Raw genomic sequence first — 6,000 nt, 5'->3', positions numbered from 1 at the left:
ACATGTCTGCCAAATACAGACATAATACTTTGTTAAGGCATTAAGCAGTTTTAGAAGAGCAACATTACAGAAGATCTAAATCCTATCAAAAAATAAATTGTACAATTTTTTTTTTTCATTCTCTTGTATTACATGTACGCACATAAATGGAGTGACCTACCCTAGGGCTGTAATGGCAACAATGCCATTGATGTGCTGTATGGATTTTTTGTACAGGTTGTCATGGAGAGCACAGTTAAAAGGGCACACTCTGTGTAAGCCGTTAATAGCTGTAAGAGAAAAATGTAATTTCTCTCTTCGATAAACTATAGGTCATTATTTACATTTCTCTCTTAGATAAACTATAGGTTATTTATGTAAATTAATGATAAGGTCATTGGTTATTAATGTCTTATTAGACTTAATATGCCATAACATATCAAACCATTCTAAATTCTTCTATGGGCATATCTTGCACTGGATATTTGGTTTCTCTGTATGTAAGCAAAGACTTTTACATTTTTAGTCGCCAGGTGCTCTGCTTGAAAGCATGTTAAATTACAGCTGCCTGCAACTGAAATTGCAAAGAAAACAATGTACAATCAACACAAAATGTTGGTTTCAAGATAATCAGGCTCATTAATACAGTTTGACTTTGTACAAACCATGGATGATTTTGCATGCTGTTGTTCACACTAAATAAAAAATACAAATGACAATATACATTTCTAGAGGTATAGAAAAACACAACACTGATTAATGATTTTGCATTTTTGTACTATTTTCATATTATTGTAAGTACTTTAACCACTTAAGGACCTTGTCTGTTTTACAGATTAAAAAAAAAATTTGTTTGCTCGAAATTTACTTAAAACCCCCAAACATTATATATATATTTTTTTCTAACACCCTAGAGAATAAAATGGCGGTCATTGCAATACTTTTTGTCACACCGTATTTGCACAGCGGTCTTACAGGCGCACTTTTTTTGGAAAAAAAATCACTTTTTTTAATTAAAAAAATAAGACAACAGTAAAGTTAGTCCAATTTTTTTTTATATTGTGAAAGATAATGTTACGCCGAGTAAAATGATACCCAACATGTCACGCTTCAAAATTGCGCCCGCTCGTGGAATGGCGTCAAACTTTTACCCTTAAAAATCTCCATAGGCGACGTTTAAAAAATTCTATAGGTTGCATCTTTTGAGTTACAGAGGAGTTCTAGAGCTAGAATTATTGCTCTGGCTCTAACGATCGTGGTGATACCTCACTTGTGTGATTTGAACACTGTTTTCATATGCGGACGCTACTCACGTATGCGTTCGCTTCTGCACGCGAGCTCGTCGGGACGGGGCGATTTAAACCATTTTTTTTGTTTTCTTGTTTATTTTTATTTTAAAAAAAATGGGTCACTATTAGTCCTACTACAAGGAATGTAAACATCCCTTGTAATAGAAAAAATCATGACAGGTCCTCTTAAATATGAGATCTGCGGTCAAAAAGACCTCAGATCTCATATTTAGACTAAAATGCAAAAAAGAAAAAAAAAATGTGTCATTTGAAAAAATGACAACAAGAAAATGTCCCTTTAAGAAGCAGGGCGGAAGTGACGTCGCCCTGCTATGCTATGGAGACGGGTGGGGGCCATTTTGCCCTCACTCGCATCCACAGCAAGCAGGAGACAGGACCCGATCGCTCTGGTAAGCGGCGGAGGGGGCGGGAGAGTGGCGGGCCCCTCTCCTGCCACCGATAATGGTGATCTCACGGCGAATCCGCCGCAGAGACCACCGTTATCGCTTAGAGGACTGCTCACTGAAAAGATGGATATCTCGGTTGTGGCAGCGGCTGCTGCCATTACCTAGATATCCAGCTTTTAAAAAATGACGTATATATACAGTGAGGGGTCCTTAGGTGGTTAATGTAAAATCTCACTAATGCTTTTGATTGACTACAAGAACTAAATCTCAATAACAAGTCCCTAATGGTCCGTACACACGATCCGAATATTGTACGAAAAATGTCGTCCGAGGAAGAATCGTACGATAATCGGATCGTTAGTACAGGGCTTCAGTGAGCCGATCATGACAGTTCATCCGATATAATTTTATCGGACAATCACAAACCTTTTCCTCGTACGATACCAGATCGTAGGATTTTCGTTTAGTCAGTACAGTTGTCGTCCGAAAATACAACACATGACATCACTTCCGTTTTTTTTTTTCTGTTGTACGAGAATTTTCGCGACTTTAGTAACCTGTTCAATTTCTACTTGCGACTAGTAAACGAAAAAAAGTCGGACAATCTGTCGTCCGATTTTCAGGTTGTGTGTACGTGGCATAAGAGTAATTCAATCCAACATCTAGAATTCAACGTCAGGTTGACTAAAGTGTATTTATAAGTCACTGGGCTTTGATTGTGATGCTCCAGCTGTTGACACCTTAAGTTGTGTTTCTCTGCACATGTGTGATGTGAACAGTGTACTGTATGTAAATAATTGATTTACATACAGTATATGTATGATAGTGTGCAGAAAACTGCAACTCAACAGACACGATGAGAACAAGCCTGAATGTTTAAAAATTTCATTTTTTTATGATCCAGATCCTCATATTACCATTATTCGATTGTTCAGAATCTGGAGCCTAAATGCTTCTGTCAGCTTGAAGTGCAACTAATAGCAAAATAATAATATTAATAATTATAATAACAATAAAATAATAATAAAAATAACTAGATCAGGGCTTGAATTAGGTAAGTGCCAGAGTTAGAGTCAAATGTTGGAGGTCAAAAGTCATGGCCAAAGATCAGGGTGAGTAGGTTTTAGGTAAGATTAAAAAAAAAACATTTAAACATTTTTATTTAGTATCAGTGTGTATACAACGTGTAGGTATGATAAAAAAAAATGCATCTCATTGTTGTTGGCTCTACTATAGATACAAACAACAATATCACAATAGAAGTAGGAGAATGTATTTAGAATTTTTTTTTTTTGGTGGTGGGTCATGGTTATGTCAAGACAATTACAGTTAAATTTACAAAAAAAAAGTTCAGAGTTTTTTTTTTTTTACAGTTTTACTAACACATGACAAAATTGCCAAACTGCATCCAGGTGTTTACCTTCAGGTATTAAGGATTTAACTGTGACAGGCGGAGGCAATAATGTCAGGAAATGGCTGTAAACAAGCTTAACGCAGCAATAGCACCTGTGAGTTTGTTTAAAAAAATTTCATCAGACTTTATGCTTTTTGGTAGAATTAATTTGGAAACCTGTAAATCTGCTCGATTACTTCTAAAAGCTACCTTTATGGTTGCCTGTGTCCCATACCTTTACTCTGTATCAGCACTGCAGCCGCTTTCCAACTTTCAAGTTTTTGAAAGTGACAGGAGCCTGTGAACCTTTCTGCACACTGTGGTTCCATCCTCTGACCTCTACGTCACTTCTGTGATCGGTAGTGACGTAGGGGTCAGATGATAAACCAGAATGTATTAATAGTGCATTTGTTTTGAAAATAATAATACATAAAATAATAAAAGTCTGGGTATGCTATTAGTGCCGGTTCACAACTTCGAGACAACTTCAAGTCGCCTTCAGGATAGGCAACTTTGCCAGTGGCCAATCAAACAATAATCAGCTTTGTGGGAGAGAGGGGTTTTCCTGAGAAAACGATTTTCTCTTCCTGTAAAGTTGCTTTAGTTAAGACACTGATCTGACTTTGGAGGCGACTTCCATTGAAATCAATGGGTACAAGTCGCCTTGAAGTAGTACAGGGACCTTTTCTGAAGTCGAGGCGACTTTAGTAGTGTGCATTAAGATGGCGCTCATTCACTTTAATGTATTTTCTCATGTTGAGGCGACACAAGCCGGATCCCAAGTCGCGGTAGTGTGAACGGGCACTTATAAGCCATCAAATAAGAATGGACTAGGAAGGCTTAAGGATTTGAGACTGACAAGCATGGGCATGCGGTCGCCCCTCCCTCTATAAAACATAGTATTAGGTTAGATAGTGTAATAGTGTAAATAATATATGCATAGGTCAGGTATTAGGGACAGGGCCCCTTTAAGAGATGTTCAAAAAGGTGTGGGGGCGGGATTAGAAGTACAGGTGTATTGCGTATGGCCCGGATAGTCATGTGACCCCTGAGGAATGTTTTAGAAGGGGCTTATTATATACTGTATAGGACCCCTCTAGCAGGTGTTTCCTGTCAGTGCACACCTGGACAGTGCAGGTGCAATAAGTTCCTAAGAGACATGGATCCCCTCCTGAGGCAATTGCTGGAAAGAACTGGTGGAAATGGTGGAGAAGAATGGCTCAAGAGATGCCTTGCCCTGATCGTAGAGGATGCTGAACGGGGAGAAGAAGGATAACAACCGGTACTGAGAGCCATGGAAGCGCCCTTTATTTGCAATGTAAGCAGAGGCAGAACAGCTGTGAGAAGCCTGCAGTCCCACCGTACACGCAGGCATGGCTCTGTGTCTCACCTGCCTGTGTCACATGGAGAGGGAGATAACAGCGCAGCCAGGTGAGACTGCTTCAAATCCACAGCGCCATAGCAACAAGAGAGAGAAGAATAAGGGGAAGGTTTGGTCCCCATCGCCGCCCATTAATCGTGGTGGGTGGGCGAGGAGGAGCGTCAGTTAGCAGAAGAACAGAGGCGGTGTCTGAAGTAGGAGGCTCGGAGAGACGAGCCCTGATTGGTTCATCAGTGTCACACAGTGCAGTGTCAGGCTGTGAGTGTACCTGACATACCAAGGATGGCCACTGGAGACAATAGAGAGCATGTTAATGCTGCGTCAGATAATATGAATGTCCAAGCGCCACCTGGTGGTATAGGTGAGTTAGCACACACATTGTCTAACAATGTCAATTAATAGACTGGCTGACAGTATTAATACGCCAGTGGCTGATAGGTGTAATTATGGAGATGTATGGTCAGTGGATGTTAGTCATTCTACTAATGTTAGCAATATGTGAAACAGCAGTCTGGCTTTAAATAATGTTCAGCCCCAAATGTTATTACCAGTTGATATTAATTTGACTAACACAGTAGTCCCAGAGGTATGCTTTAAAGAAACATTGCCAGGTGAGATTTTGCCGCTGGGTTATCACCTTTCTCCTCAGACAAAAGAAAAAATTTGGAAAGGTCAGTTCGGTGATATTTTGTCGCTTCTTCCATCTACAAAAGAGTTTATATGCAGAACTGACAAAAATACGGATGACAGGAGGAGGCCAGTGACAAGGTCTCTTATTAATTGGCTTCAGTCATTTGCTATATATGCAAGTGTATTGGGCGAGAAGCATCCAGAATATTGTAGTGTGCTCTTTCAGCATATGGAACATGTCCTAGAAGCTTATAAAAGTTTTGGAGGTCTAGGATGGTTCCAATATGATAAAATATTTCATCAGAAGTTATCCATATACCCATCTTTGAAGTGGGGTAATAAAGACGTAGGATTATGGCTGAATATAATGGTACCTCAGACAGCAGGTTATAGTAGGCAGCCAATGCCACAAGCTACAGGGTCTCAGGCTACAGTGTCCCCTTATAACAAAAACCAGTGTAAGTGGGGAGGGTCCTGCAAATATAATCACAAGTGTTTGCACTGTTCAGGGCCCCATCCGTTACTCAGGTGTTTCAAAAGAAATGTCAATTTTCAAAGCCCACAGAGAGATAATTACTCAAAAAGCTTACACCCCAGTGAAGCTGGTAAACATGCAACAATGGTTGGACATATGTCCAGACCAGGAGACAGCCAGGTTCCTAACTGTGAAAAATATACTACAGCGCTAATTAAATAATCAATTCCACGTGCACCTAAATAAAAAAACAAATAATATAGCTGCTATCTTGAGTGATACCAAATCCAAACAGTGAAACATATAAAATATAGATGCGCTAATATTAACTTAAAAGGTGATAAAACGTACAAAGAAAAACTAATCAGGGAGAATACTCCATAAACTGTGAATTACTAATATGTCCTTAATTAGTGCACAGTGATTAGCAGGATTCCATGCAGGGA

The sequence above is a fragment of the Rana temporaria genome, chromosome 4, assembly GCF_905171775.1.
Source record: "Rana temporaria chromosome 4, aRanTem1.1, whole genome shotgun sequence".
NCBI classification, from domain to species: Eukaryota; Metazoa; Chordata; class Amphibia; order Anura; family Ranidae; genus Rana; species Rana temporaria.
The sequence above is the reverse complement of the archived record's forward strand: the minus strand, read 5'-3'. Positions refer to the sequence as shown.